Here is a 16,498-nt window from a genome sequence, read left to right on the forward strand (position 1 = left end):
TTACATGCATTTATTTACATCTATAGTTACACTTTTAACTTTACCCCTAACCCTAAACCTAACCCTACACCAACCCTTACCCTAAACGCTAACTCTAAACCTACCCGTACCTCGACCTCAGTAGCAGCAAATGTGAATCTTGTAAGAATTTTGCAGAACAACATTTAGTTACACAGTAAGTTCATTGTACTGTATGTATTTTAATGTTAGTACATAGTAGTTAAAGACACCTAAAATAAAATGGGACCAAGTATACAAGTAAGCAAATAAAAAATAAAATAAACTGCTTAAATTACTGATCTTCAATGTATGCTTATAATACATTAATACTTTTTAAAACTACTAAAGGTATCCAGCCAAGAGCAGTGAGTAGTTCTTCATTTTCTCTATGCTGTATAGTGAAGTAAAACAATAAGCTTGCATTCTATTCATTTATTAACTTTAAAGATTGTTGATCATGGATATTTCTGATTTTTGCAACCCTATTTTCTATGCACAAATTGTATTCACTGACTGAATGTTTTTACTAGGCATGTGATGCAACCTCATTTGATGGGCATGTGAGAGGAGCTAGGTTGACAGTGGTCTAGAGAAGGGGTTTTCAAACTTTTTGATGCCAAGGACCCCCAAATATGATATCCTGTTGAGGGACCTCCTTCCTAAGATAAAAAAGCAGCTTTATGTATAAAGACCCAATTGTGCCGTGTGAGAAAAATAGTGTGACATTATAAAGATAACATGTTAGGGAAATTAAATAATTGCCTTTTATATTGTACTGTAAAATATTATCTCCAAAAGATAGTGTATCATTTTTCTTATCTTATTTTCACTATTAATGTTTGTATGTAAACCTGAAGCGAAATTTTTCAACTAAATTCAAATTCACAATGTGTCTTTTGGTTCAGTTTATTATTAAACCATTATTTATATTGTCAAGCCGGTTCTCGCCTCCTCCTTCCCGGATTTCGGCACCAGTGTAAAGGGATTAGAGGGAAAGGAGGAGGCGAGAACCGGCTTTATAATATAAATAATGGTTTAATAATAAACTGAACCAAAAGACACACACAGGTGTCAGGCAGCTGCCCGTAACTCTCTCTCTGTCACACTGCCATCTCCGGTCGCCTTTATCCCTCTCGGACTTCATCAGCCTAATTAGGGGCCGGGTGTGCAGAATCATGACCCAGCCCCGCCCTCCGCCCAGCAATTGTTTTAGAAACAACACCATATAAGATATTTAGGTTTTTCAGAGAATGTATTTTTAATGTGTATTTTGTCTTACTGTACTGGCAGAGTTTTTATAGTCAAAACAATTGAAAAAATCTACCAGTGCTGAAGAAGTAATCCAAAGTATTTAGAATACGTTACTGACCTTTAGTAATCTAACAAAATACATTGCAAATAAAATTTTACAGCATGTATTCTGTAATATGTAGTGGAATACATTTCAAAAGTAACCTTCCCAACCCTGTGTGTATATATATATATATATATATAAAACAAACCTATCTAAAAACCTATAAAAACTATGGCAGTCAAAATACTAAAATAATCATGATTAATCTCATGATTTTCAATAAGTCTTTAGAAAGCAGAATGAAACAGTAATAATGTCAAATTCATTAATGTCAATTTTTTTTATTATTATTATTTATTTATTTTTTACATTTTTACACTTATTTATTTATTTATTTATTTTCCGTGGACCTCCTAGAACCCCCTTGTGGGGACCCCGGACTCCAGTTTGAAAACCCCTGGTCTAGAGTTTATCACAATTATGTTATGATGGACAGAATTTTTAAACTGGTCGCATAAAGTAAAGGCAAAATCCTTGCTACTACTATCTCTTTGGCTGAGGTTTTCATTAATATTTCATTATTAATAATTATGTAAATAAGTCACATTGGACTGTATTGTAAGTCGCAGGACTTTTTCAGATGATTCAAAGCAGTACTTCAAATCACTGCTCCCAATGGCCGAAGTGTTGTTCAACGTATGGCCACATGTGCAATTTCCGGGTAAAATGTCTGCAGAGTTCCGGCAAAATGGGTTGTATTTTTATTTGTAAATAATGTAATAAAGTCAACAGGAATGCATTTTTTTTGTTTGTTTTTGTCCAGAACACACCATTATTTACGTAAACTTGATTACTTCCTGGTCCAGGACCAGAACCGTGCCTCTGAGGCTGCTTGCACAACACGCTATCAGTAGTGCTTGAGGAAAATGTGTGCATGCTGGAAATTATGCAAAAATGTCTGATGGGGAATGGATTTTGTCGTTAATATGGCTGAAGAGGGTAGATTTCAGGGAGCATGAACTTTCGGAAGCAACATGTCGATTTTCCATGTGATCATGTTGCGTTAATCTTCAGGGGTTTACTAGTGTGTTTTGATTATGATTTATGCTATTATGACTTTGTGCCTTATCTCTATTATGCATCTATTTCCAAAACAGGCACATTTCCTAAAAAAACAAACTAGCACATGCATCAAACATCACTCTGAAGGCTGCGTGGAAAGATGTTTCACACTCTCTGTGTAAGTTAGGCCTCTGCATATCCAACATATCCACTGGCGAACTCCAAATAAGCAATAAGCAACTGCCCTTGGTTTAAATGCAATTCAAGTACAGAGAGTGATGCAAAGAATAAACTTTCTACATAATTAGTGGAAGCCTGCTCTCTAAAGGCTGGCATCTATGAGTCATGTGGTGTTCAAAAATTGCCATTGCACTTAATACAGTTCTACTGTGATTTCTGTATATAGTCATTATGGCTGTCACTGCATGCTAGCTTACCATAAAGCAATCAAATGTTGACCTAACCTACACCAGATGTGAGTAGTTGTTTTAGTTGTTGAGCTTGTTTCTGTGTATCTGCATTTGGTATGAATATAAAGAGATAGTTCACTCAAAAATGAAAATTCTCTCATCATTTACTCACCCTCATGCGATTCCAGATGTGTATGACTTTCTTTCTTCTGCTAAATACAAACAAAGATTTTTAGAAGAATATTTCAGCTCTGTAAGTCCAAAAAGCCCATAAAGGCAGCATAAAAGTAATCCATAAGACTCCAGTGGTTAAATCCATATTTATTGTAAGTGATATGATAGATGTGGGTGAGAAACAGGTCAATATTTAAGTCCTTTTTTACTATAAAAGTCAACTTTCACATTCTTCTTCTTTTGTTTTTGGCAATTCACATTAGTAGTTATTACCCTGGGGCATATGTCAATTTGATTGATGAGGGGCATGGCCGGAAGTGGCCGACAGATGCTTATGTTTGATAACAAGAGCCGGAAGTAGACCAGATATCTATTTGGAGGATAACAATTGCTTGAAATGGTAGATCGGATGTCTGTTTGAGAGATAACAATAGACCGGATGTTTTGACAGGATGCGTGTTTTGCTAGACAGGATGTCTGACAGGATGTGTGTTTGACCACTGGTTTGACCATTGGCTTGTGGTTAACAGATGGTTGTGACTGATAACAGTTTTGACCATTTTGTCGAGCCTGCGGTTTAAAAGGTGAATGTTTTCCTGAGGGTGGATAAGTCAGCACATTCAGAAAATATTCTGAAGGTTGGTGACCATGGCTGTTTCTCCGGTGCGAGTGCAAGTTTAATTATCTGAAAGGCTGACTTTTGCCCCGAAGCACAAGAATGAGCTGAGTCTGTCCACGTTGAACATTGTGAAGTGTGAGTTTCCCATATCTGTCCATTACCATCTGGAATGGCGTAACGCCAAATGTACGATTCAGAGTCGTCTGTGATTTTATGAACAAGAAGCTGGACGATCATGTCTTCATAGGCACTTCGGGTGTTAATACAGAAGATTCTGATGATGAATCATCTTTATCAGGAGACAGTGACACAGATGATGAAGACTATTACCGTGTTCTTGACATGTCGGTTTCAGTGTTGGTCAGGTTGCTTGAGGTGTTTGAAACAAACTTTATTTTCGACTGGTTTGGTGTAAAGGCACTGAATGAGATTTTTCCAATAATAGACCAAATGTTTTCAAAAAAGTAAAATGTAAAGAAAAAGAAATTAATATGTTTAAGTGTGATGCCTGTATTTACCTGTTTTGAGTGAGATGAATAACTTACTTAAAATGTTAAAGACGAATAAACAACATTTTTTTTTTTTTTTTTTTAACAAGAGGGTCTACTGTTGAACTTACTAGCCCTGAGTAAGCAGTTTTCAGAATCCAACAATGTTCTTCTGTATAAATTAATGCTAAAACAAAATGCACTTACAATGATTAACAAACTATAATGTTTAAACTTTTTATTTACAAAGTTTTTAAAGCACATATACTTCATACGACTGGGCTACTAAACACAACAATCTGTATCACAAAGTGTCAAGGAGCACAAAGTAAATGTAAACATATGTTTAATTCTGCCAAGTATAAATTAATGATAAAAAAATGCACTTACAATGATTATTTAACAAACAAACATGTTTTAAAACTTGTGAATTTTTCAAAGCAAATAAACATCATTATAATTTATATGTTTCAAAAATGTAAAGTCACATTTACTCTCTTATTATCAATCAAAAATGTGTACACTATTTAAAGATGATTCATTTTTGCATACACCTGAAACAATACGTAGAATAAATTCAATATTTTAAATGATAATTTTGTATCCCTCTCTTACTACCTAACTCTATAAAGTTAACAATGTAATGATTTTTAAAAACTACGACTTGGTTGTTTAACACAGCTTTCCATATCATACCCTCTTCTACAAAAGTAAGGTTTAAACGAAATGTTTAATTAGATGTAAATACTTTTAATTCTACTAAGTTTAAACGAATATGGATAAGCAAGAGTACTTACACCAATCATTTAACTAACAGCCGTATCTAAAACAATGTTTTAAAGTTTATACGTCTCTCACTAAACCCCTCCATACACACATACACAAACACACACACACACGCACACACACACACCTTTGTCTTCTGGTCATAAAACTTAAGTATATGGCTGACCATGGTCTGCTTTTTGCTCCCTTTGTCCATCAAATTCATTCAGTGGATGAGACTGATCATAGTTTTGATTAAAAATATCTCTTTGAATGCATCAGTCAGACTATTTATTATCTAAAATAGAGTAAATATGAATATGTGAAATATCACATGAAACTGTGTAAGATGTTTTTTGTTGAGTCTAGTTGCTTTCTTTAAAATCTCATCTGTTAATTTCACGAATAGGATTCTAACTCAAATTACAGGCAAGTCACACTCTGACACAGATATTTTGGTCCACAGATCTGATGTTTGCAGTTTTACAGAACTGGATTAACTCTAGGTGTGGTTTTAGGCTCAGGGATATGTATGGGGGATTATTCTTTGATGAAAATAGGAATATAATACACTTTATAGTTAAAGTTTACATCTGTGAGGACTCATTTATGTAAAGTATATTTTAAAATATTACTGAAAACTACAACTAAAGGTTGCCCTAAATTTAGTCTGAACGACAGATCTGCTCAATGTAGTTTAAACACTATTCACTACTACAAAACATGATCAAAACACACTTACCATAGTTCAACATACATTGTGTACAATTGAGATTTTTAAATTATTGAATTGTCAGTTGTGTTGAGAAGTTACCAGTCCACAAAATAGGATATAATTGTTAGTTATGAGAAAAAGTAGTTGCTGGACTAGCCAAAGTTTTCAAGGTTCATGGCAATGTCTCTTAATAAAAGATTTTGTTTTGCATCCTTGAGCTATAGTCCTTGCTTTCACAGTTTGCTCAGTTATCTAAATGGGAAACATACCATAGATTTCTATTGTTGAAAATTTTTGCATTATTAGAATTAAAAACAAATTAAAAAAACATTATGTAATTCATGTATGGAACTTTTTTCCAAATTAGGACATCCCAAAATGTTCCCAAAAGGAGGTTTTGTCAATTTAGCTCAATTTTGGGTACAAATTTCCACCCCCAAACTATTGCTAAGTAAAAATATATAGAAAAAAAGTAAAAAATAAAGTATTTGCCCCCATCCTGATTTCTTCTGTTTTGTGTATATTTCATACTAAATTGTTTAAAAAATTCAAATAGAATCTAACATAAAACAAAGGCAGTCTGAATAAACACAAAACAGTTTTTAAATGATAATGTTATTTATTGAAGCAAAAACATTACCCAATACCAACTGGGCCTGTGTGAAAAAAGTATTTGCTGCCTTAATTACTAAATCCCCAAATCTATGAAATTCATAATGGGGTTTAGCTGGACTAGACACACCCAGGCCTAATTACTAAAGGACACTGATCAAGTACATGAACTGCGGCAAGAAACCATCAAAGGTCTGAAGAACATTGACCAATCTATACTGCCCGGCAAGCTAAAAATCTGGTGTCTGCATTTGGGCTACTACCCGCATTATGTGGCCACAGACCATCTATGACATCCCCCTCACAAGAGTTGAGAAAATAGAAAGGATGATCAGCTCTTACGTGAGGAAATGGTTAGGCTTCGCTCGATGCTGGATGCAAAGTGAGCCTCTCTCAAGGATGGTACACCTGGAGACACAACCAAGTCCTTGGCAGTGACTCTGGAAAACAAGAGAACAGCCATCAATGCCTTGCTGACCAGGAGAACCGATCCAGCTCAGCCAGTAGCATTTGTCCAGTGGAAGATCCCATCAAGGACCAGCGTGTATGTGCATGTGCTTTAAAAACTTTGTAAATAAAAAGTTTCAACATGATAGTTTGTTAAATAATCATTTTAAGTGTGTTTGTTTTAACATTAATTTATACTTGGCAGAATTTAAACATATTTTAATTTAATTAAACATTTGTTTAAATTTACTTTGGGCTTCTTGACCTTTTGTGATACAGATTGTTTTGTTTAGTAGCCTAGTCTTATGAACCCTTTGCAAATAAAGATTTTAAACAAAATAGTTTGTTAACTGACAGGTGTAAGTGCATTTGTTTTAACATTAATTTATACTTGACAGAATTCAATTAAATTAAACATTTAAATTTAGGCTAATTAAACATTTATTTAAATTTGGGCAACGAGCCACAAGTATCATTTGCTGGAGAGTTGTGGGGGAGGCGAAACGTTGTCTCCAGACATAAATATTGTAGTAGGTGGGCGGTGTTACATTTTGGCCTCTGTGACTATGCACACACATCTTGGGGTGAAACATTTGATCTTTAATTCGAACATAGCTGTCGTACGTCTCTCACCATCTGAACATTCGATGAATCTTTGAGAAGATCTAATTCATAATGGGCAGGTTTTCCACTGATATCAAAACTTCATTTGAAACAGCTCGTTGTGCTCAGTCTCAGAGATTGGACAAATGTGCAGAGACGTGCGGTGACTTGGTTTTGCAGATGAATATATAGATGTAATCCTACGGTTTCTTTCGTGTATGATACCTGGGGAAAGGAAATGTCATACGTCCCATTCTCCGATGAATTGCGGTTCATCTCTGTGATCGTTCAAAACTTTCCAAACTTCATTGTAGAACACGTTCCAATCTTTTTGCCTGAAAAACAAGTATGGGTCTTCGTCCCACACACAACCCACATCCATATTGTACAATTTCACTTCACAGTTTATTTTCTCAAAATTGTACATACACAGATGACTACCAGACAAATGACATTTATACTTGATACTATCAGAAGGATTGTGGAGAAAATTGTTCAAACTCGGACCCCACACTCTCTTTGATAGAAAAAGTCAGTCGTCAGTCATTTCACAAGCCATTGTCACCAACCTTCAGAATATTTTCTAAATGTTGGGTCTATCTATGGATAACAACCATCTGTTAACCACAAACCAATGGTCAAACCAGAGGTCAAACATACATCCTGTCACCCTATCAAACTTTATCAGTCACAAACACACATCCTGTCTAGCAAAACAGACATCCTGGAAAAGTCACTTTGGACCCTACTCACCCTGCCCATTACCTTTTTGAACAGTTGCCTTCTGGACAGCGCTACAGAGCATTGAGCACCAGAACCGTCAGGCACAGGAACAGTTTTTTTCCCTCAGGCTTTCCATCTCATGAACAGTTAAAACTGCCCCATTGAGCAATAATTATGTGCAATACACAGCTTAGTCTATTTATATTTATCCAACATATTCTACCTCTTCTGCCATACATTCCCTTGCATCTGTATATAATAGATTTGTATTTGTATATTGTACATACGTATATATATATATATATATATATATATATATATATATATATATATATATATATGTTATTTTTATTTTTTTGTCTTATTGTTTATTTCTATATATAATTATATTTTCTATTCACTTTTCATATTTATTCTATTTTTTTATTTATTATTGTTGTTGTATTATTTGTGCACTGGAAGCTTCTGTCACCAAGACAAATTCCTTGTATGTGTAAGCATACTTGGCAATAAAGCTCATTCTGATCTTCTGATTCTGATCCTGTTAAAACATCCGGTCTATTGTTATCCTCCAAACAGATATCCGGTCTACCATTTCCGTCTATTGTTATCCTCCAAACACACATCTGGTCTACTTCCTGCTATTGTTATCAAAAATAAAACATCTGTCACCATCTTTCCGGCCACGCCCCCTCATCAATCAAAGTGACATACTGTTTTGTGGGTTATTCTAACTACTCACATTATTTGTGCATATCACCTCCTACTGGGCAGGGAGGATAATTAATAGTAAAAAAGGACTGAATTATTGATATGTTTCTCACCCACAGCTATAATATCACTTCTGAAGAAATTGATTCATCCACTAGAGTTGAGTGGATTAATTTTGTGTTACCTTTATTTGCTTTATGGTGCTTCAAAGTTCTGTCCACCATTCACTTGCATTGTATGGACCAACAGAGCTGAGATATTCTTCTAAAAATCTTAATTTGTGTTCAGTAAAAGAAAGAAAGTCATACACATCTGGAATGCCATGAGGGTGAGTAAATGATGAGAGAATTTTCATTTTGGGTGAACTATCTCTTTAAATGTAATTACAGAGTTTCAGTGTTTCAAACATGTGAATGATACTGCTCGATGCTCTTATCGGGCAGATACACGAAATTGCTCAGAACTGGTGTCATAATTTGACCTTTCCAAATACAAATAACTACAGATAGCTTTATAACTTAAATCTGAATTGGCTACCTCTGCTTTTTTTTAAAACAACATGCATTGAACCCAAAAATTATTTGGACACCTCTGAACACTTCAGTTTCACACTTTAAAATGTATAAATATCATTGCACTAGATACAAAATATTGAACCAATATAAGGGCATATGTCCTGAAAACAGTGTTAATCGGCCAAACAGGAATAGTTACGGTCAGAAACTGGTAGAGTAATCTGCCTGGCTTGTATATACTGTAGGTCTATCCCTAGTCTTGGCCATGGAAAATGGCATAGAAACAGGTTATAATGATAGCAGAATTTCAAAACTCCTTTGAGCACCACTCTGCTCTTGAAAAGACTTAATACGTATAGGTCCAGTCATGAGTCGCTGCTGCCATGGCCTCTGTAGTTATATAGAGTTTGATGTAATCTTTTATATTGAATGAAGCAGAATCCTTTAGGTGGCATGTCTTTATGCTATACTGTATACAGTATATCTCTCTCCAGCACTGCAGTCTCTTAGATACTGATTATATTTTCCTAAGGCTTTGCCGAAGCACAGCACACTTTGCAAGAAACATTATCTCCCTCTTCACAATCAATAGCTAAATTTTGGGTCAGCATAGCTGCAATAGACTTGCTCTGTTTGCAGGTGACTGGAAGATTGGATATCATTTGCTAAGTTGCTTTGATTTGCGTGTGTATCAGCAACATTTTCCAATTTCATGTGTGAGATGAGAGCAACTTTTATTCCCAGTGCTTCTGATATATATGCTGTTTTTCCTCCTTATGACTGACTAAATAAAATTCCAGAATATCAGTCTTTGTACAAGCAAACTATTTTATTTTATTTTAGTCACTTTTGCTTATTACAACGAATGAAAGTGAAGAAATAAATTTTATTTGCATCAGCTGTACCCTCAAGATCTGAGTTCTCTCTTTTAGAATCCTTTCGTAGATTTTTTCTGTGTGTGTGTATGGGTTTGGGTGGTTTATGAGGACATTTTTTTATGTTACAAACTGGTAATTACAAGGGTATTATGCTATAAATGTGGTTTATGAGGACATTTCTAGTGTCCCCATAATTCAAATTCCTTAAAAAAACATACTAAATGATGTTTTTTGAAAATGTAAAAATGCAGAAAGTTTTTTGTGAGGGTTAGGTTTAAGGGTAGGGTTAGGGGATAGAATCTATAGTTTGTACAGTATAAAAATCATTATGTCTATGGAGAGTCCTCATAAGGATAGCCGCACCCACATGTGTGTGTGTATGTGTGTAACCATACTGCTCTAATCTGTGTTCTTCATCTGCTGTCAGTTATACTGTAATGTCTATGAATTCAACTGCACAGACCTATTATCCCATTTGAAAAGAGATACATTTCTTTGTTCACGTAAGCTTTATGAACCATACCATTTTAAAATTTAAATGCGAATTATGCATCGGCTCATTTCATTGTAAATGGCTGACATAAACAGAATTCAATGTTTTCATCCAGACTGCTTCTAGAACATTTTTCAGAGTAACTTATCTTCAAATAACCTTCATTCAGCTTTCTTTAGGACATCTTTGGGCCAACTGGCAATTTTTGAAACTGTCTGCCTCTTCATTGAAACAAGTCCTCATAGTTTTAACATTTTGATAAAAATCCTTCTGTTTGCTCAGTAACACACAAGTTACCCTTTTTTAAAACCCCAATCAACTAACTTTTTCCTTCTACTGTATATATTGTTATTTTATTATTAATTTTTATTTTATTTTATTTTTATTAATTTATTTATTTATTTTTTCTGATTTGGAAATCTTATTTCTTTTTGATTTGTGGGGAAGTACTTGTTAAGCCCCTGTATGCTTTTTTTTTTTTTCTTTTTTTTTTTATATATATATATATATTTTTTTTATTTTAAGCTTCATCTTTATATTTGTATATTATTACATTCAAATAAATGAAAAAAAGTAGCTTTTTTGACTTAAATAGGCAATCTTACTATAGTTACGAAGAGGGGAGGGAAACCATGAATGTTATGTAGTGTATGTATTTAGAAATTACTCTGTGAAGCCCCTTTTAATTGAATTATATTTTTTGACTTGAATACAATCAGTTAGTTTAGATGTTAACACATGAGGCACAGTTTTTTTAAGATTACCTGATAATTTTTTTTACACATTTGAAATATTTTTTTTTTTTTTCTGAAAACACACAAAGGTATTCATCAAGGTTATTACAGATCATTGAGAATCCATTGCCTCTTAAACCAAGAGCCTACATTTAAGACCTGGTTTAACACCATATCATTCTCTGTACACTGGATAATGTAAGAGAGCACAGAAAAATACATTAAAGACAAATAGCCTACTTTTGAGATGAAGGAACCGCAGTTGTTCTGCAATTATGATCTTTTTCAGACTAACCTTTAGATTCGGACCAATGTAAATGGTTTCCCTTTTACCTTAGTGTGCACATTATGCACTGTGAGAAAGTAATTTGGCTTAATAGGGCCCCCACAATAACTGCATTGATAGACTTGACTTTTCAAATGGTTGCCTTTCTCTCTAACAACATTTCCGTGTAACATTATTTTTGTCAAGTTGAAATGGAGAGCTACAGTAGATAGTGTTCCACAAAGCTAGGAGAGATTCAGAAAAGCAGTGAGGTGTTGAGTGGCAGTCACACAGAATATTTATCCATTATATTCAGATTTCTGAAAAGCTGTCCTTCAGTGAGCTCGCAAAATTCTGGCACCTCTGCAGGCATCGTAAGTCAAGCATGATTTATGATGTGTGATGGGGTACCAATAAACACTTTAAGAGGAGTAAATATTTATGGCTGGAGCTCATAATGTAACAAGCCATAGTGAATTCTAAATATCTCAATATTGAGAGTAGCAAAAAGGACGTTCTTGTCGGAGACGTGGCCCAGGGGGCTGTACGGGCATTTGTGTGCATTCCACCCAAGATTGTGTCTGACTCCGGGTCATTTCAGACTGATCGCACTGTGAAATTCAACATGATCACAGGTGAAGTCGGCATGATGTTTCCGATAATTTCGGTACCCTAGGATCAGTGACTGTATGCCAATGTGCTGACATGCAGCACTCTTATCAGTCATGTTTGAGTGGTTTCAATGTGTTTACCTTTCCACATGGCACGATTGGCAGCGCGTTGCATCAGCTGTGTGAGAGAACAGGGTTCAAAGCCAGACAGCAACAATGTTTGAGTAATCAATGATGAGCATGAATCGGAGGTTTCACTTTTCCTTCTAACATTACTTTTTTACTCCACTAATGGTTAAGGTAAGGTTTGGGGGATAGAATCTATAAATATATGCTTTTCTCTTCACTGTATAACATCCTGTAAAGCTGAAAACATCTTGCTTCACTACTAGCTTTTGGCGACCTCTCCTGGACATAAATGGAGCTGACACGTGCCCATATGCCCTACAACACTTACCGCTTTGGCCACTGGGGGCACTGTTTCAAAATTTTGGTCAACGTATATCAATTTTGATGAAAGAGAAGTCGGTCCACTCTTTCCGATTTCACTGTGAGATCAGGCTAGAATTCAGCAACAGTAGGTTAAAAGGTCTTCTGTTACCAGTTTGTGCTTACCAAAATGTAAATTACTGCCACCCTGTAGCCGAAGCTAGAAGTGTTTTGTTTACCATTTGTGTGACCCCAACCCTAAACCTAACCATCAGTGGAGTAAATGCAGAGTGAAAAGTGCAACCCCTTTTGCACTTACCATTGTTCATGTGAACTTGATTACTGCCTGGTTTTCATGGGACCAGATCCAGTGTCTCAGATTGTCAATTAAACCACAGGAAAAGGTAAACATGTTTAACCTGATGCAAAAATATCTGATGGGGCATCGCTCTTGTCGGTAATTTTTCAGAATGGGGTTGGTTTCAGGATACATGAACATTCGGAGGCAACAGGTTGATTTCCTGTGTGATTATGTTGGTCATTTCCTTCTCTATACTGTAAGAAATTCTTAGTTATTACCTGAGCATTTGCATGTTGTTACTTGCTTTTGGCTACATTGAATGCTTGCGAGCACTGACGGGAAAAATGTTTGCTCTCTTCAAACAGATTTTGTTATTTTAATCATTCACCCCTTGCTAAGAACAATCTACATCACATTTGGACACTTAGCATTGGAATCATTGGAGAGAGAGAGAGAGAGAGAGAGAGAGAGAGAGAGAGAGAAGAGAGATTTGCACTCATATATGTGGGTGGTTATGTGTGTTTCTGTTTATATCAATCGAATGCATGAATACCAAAAGCAGACCCTACATAAAGGGAATCAATTTGCCCCATCTTTAAAAGGCAATGCATCAGTGGGCACATTATCTGTAAATCTGCCTCATTATACACACTGATGGACAGCAGTTAGCTACTGCAGTCACCTCACTCTCAGCTGGACCCGTCAACAGCTGCACTGCATTGGCCAACATACAATCTGGCTGTAATCTCATGGCAATGAAGTATGAAGTATGTGTGCCCATGTATGTGTAAGAGAGAGATGTGTGCCATTCAGAAATGTCATTTAAATTCCAATTTATTTCATGATAGCAAACAGCATACATAATTGTTATTTGAGTTTTAATATAAAGAACAAACAAAAAGAAATTCAAATTGCTGTAAATTCATGTCAACTGCTGTAAATGTATTTCAATAATACATTCATTTTTTGTATGAATTATCCTTAAACATGTAATCACACATACAACATACATGTATGAGGTATTCCCAGAAACATTAACCCTGTGCGACCCCGTGAACACGTGTGGATGTTGTATTTTGGCTTTGTTATATGCAATGCATAATTTAATTTCTTATAAACTGACTGAGACTCTGGGCTGTCAGTAAAGGGTTAAACCTTCAGTGGAGGGAATCATGTGACAAAACAACATGGCACCTTTCACAGCAGGAGTTTGTCTTTGGGAGAAGCAGCAACAAAACTACATCTGGTAAGAAATCTAATTACGTTTTTACACTGAAACCTGTTTGAGTCAAAAGATTAGAATCTCTAGTTTCTATCAAACTTCCTATCAAAAGTTCAGTTTCAGGCTGCAGATGATGTTTGAACCACTTAACAAAGTTGGCAGACATGGGACAATGATAATCAGAACATAGATTCAGAATTTAAAATGTAATGTATAATTTTATTATAATATGGTTGGCAGTAATTGGACGATGCTGGCCATTACTTGTATCAGAATTAATTATGCTCATTTCTGATTGTTTGTTTGACAGTGCAAAAAAGAACATTGAGATTTTGCAGAAAAAGCATTGTAACATAAAAGTCAAATCAAGTCAAATAATTTGTATTTGTATATTTTTTATTTGTGCTTTTCCCAATACACATTGTTCCAAAGCAGCATGTGTGTGTGTGTGTGTGTGTGTGTGTGTGTGTGTGTGTGTGTGTGTGTGTGTGTGTGTGTGTGTTTTAAATTTAAATTCAATTCATATGTTTCATTCTATTTAATAAATCAACTTTTTATGGACTAACAATTTTGCATCTCATTGCAGCCCATAACAATGTTTTAATACTTTTTTTCTGAAGCAAGTCCAAAGTATTGACAGACTGACAGATGTGTTACTATATTAACTGTCATTGTATTGAAAGAGCTGTGTTTAAAATGTTCCACAGGAAAATTAAAAAGAAACATGAGGATAAGCAAATAATGACATAGTTTTTATTTTTTGGTGAACTATTCCTTTCAAATGGCAAAGATTTCAATGCGTTTTAAATGAAAATAACATTTGAGCCAATACACAGCTCTGTGAGTAGCAAAAAAATAAAACAATTATAATTTCACCCTTTTTTTATTGGGAAAACTCTGGTTTTGTTGTATTTTGTTGTTGCCTCATTAGAGCATCCTGTGAGACATGAGTAGCAAAAAAAACTTGTCCTCATGATAAAAGAATTTGCCCTTCACAAGCATGTGCACACACACAAATTCAAACCTTCTTAATAAATGAGCCACTAATTGCAGCTCCTTGCTCACATCCCTTCTCTGACCAGTCCTCTGACATTTCATCAATGTCTTTCTCTCTCTTAACTCATCATGACTGAGAAGCCCTTTCTAATGCTCCCAAAACCCCAGGACCACCTAATTAGCAGACAACGAAGACTCAAAACAGTAAGAACGTCAAGCACCTGCTAACTTTGAACTATTCCTTAACACTGACGAACACTTGGTCAGTGAGAGCTCGTTATATGTTGTAGTGGTGTTTAACGTAGCTAAATCTAGTCATGTCTTTCAACACTCAAGGTTTTACAAGAGTTGTTTAATCTGGTTGCTAGGATGTTGTAGAAAGAGCTATAGTGAAAACTAGAATTGTGCATTGTGAAATTGATGTAAACACTTTTTTTTTTTTTTTTTTGGTGAGACACATAAATTAACTTGTCAAACAGCTGTGGAACATAAAGGATTATGTACTCTGTGGATTGTTACAAAGTGGCCCATTCAGGATGAGGTCTATTTGCAATAGCTGGTTAATTTATTGCACATTATCCATACATGTCATAAAGCCTTGTACCCAAATCTTTCCCACATTAATAACACACATACTTCTCTTCAATATCAAAATGCTGTCTCCTAGGGATGGGCGATATGGCAAAAAAAAAAAAAAATAGCGATATTTATCACGATATACATTTCATACACTTAATGGGGGAGGAAATGCATTCCACATGTTTGTTTAGACCTCAAGAATGAATGTAAAAATAACTTGTTTGTTTACAAGTAAACCCTATAGGTTAAGCTACCTATAATGTATACTCAGTTTATGATTTAATCCTACATAAGGTGTGCAACCTCTTTTCAATTAAATTTCACCAATTTCATCATCTGCAGCTGACGTTTGACTGACTGAAAGACTTTGTGATGCTCCACACTCCAATTCAGTAGGTTGTGGTAATATCCCATAAACTGGATTGCCAAATGCCAATAAACATCACAAGAAGAAGAAACACTTTCTTGCCTTTGACAGGCTATGGATTATGAAAATTTTTTTTAACTAATCTTTCCACCTTGTTACGTTGTTTTGGGTCTGGTTTTAACTTGGGATCTTCTGCTGTAATAAAGACATGCAATTTTCCATATTCTGTTTATGTTTCATGAGGCAATAAGCAAAAACGCAACAAAAACATGTATGTATGTTACTTTGGGGTGATTATTTTCGCTTATTACTTAATAAAACATATACAGAATGTGGGATATAGCACATTGTTAATTGGCTCACAGCGTTGCTATTAAATCGAGCCCCAAAACAACCTAACAAGGTTCATAGATCTTGAAAAAAATTTCAGAGTGATTCAAGATGGCTAAAAACACTAGTTTGTGAGTGAAACTAATGTGCTTGTT

General features: G+C 35.1%; 1 protein-coding gene across 1 annotated transcript in view; it reads left to right on the forward strand.

Annotated features, from left to right (window-relative positions):
• LOC127415087 (transmembrane protein 132C-like) overlaps positions 1 to 16,498 on the forward strand; it is a 428,532-nt gene that overhangs the window by 110,498 nt on the left and 301,536 nt on the right. The window lies entirely within an intron of this gene.

This window comes from Myxocyprinus asiaticus, chromosome 24 (assembly GCF_019703515.2).
Source record: "Myxocyprinus asiaticus isolate MX2 ecotype Aquarium Trade chromosome 24, UBuf_Myxa_2, whole genome shotgun sequence".
In the NCBI taxonomy this organism is placed as follows: Eukaryota; Metazoa; Chordata; class Actinopteri; order Cypriniformes; family Catostomidae; genus Myxocyprinus; species Myxocyprinus asiaticus.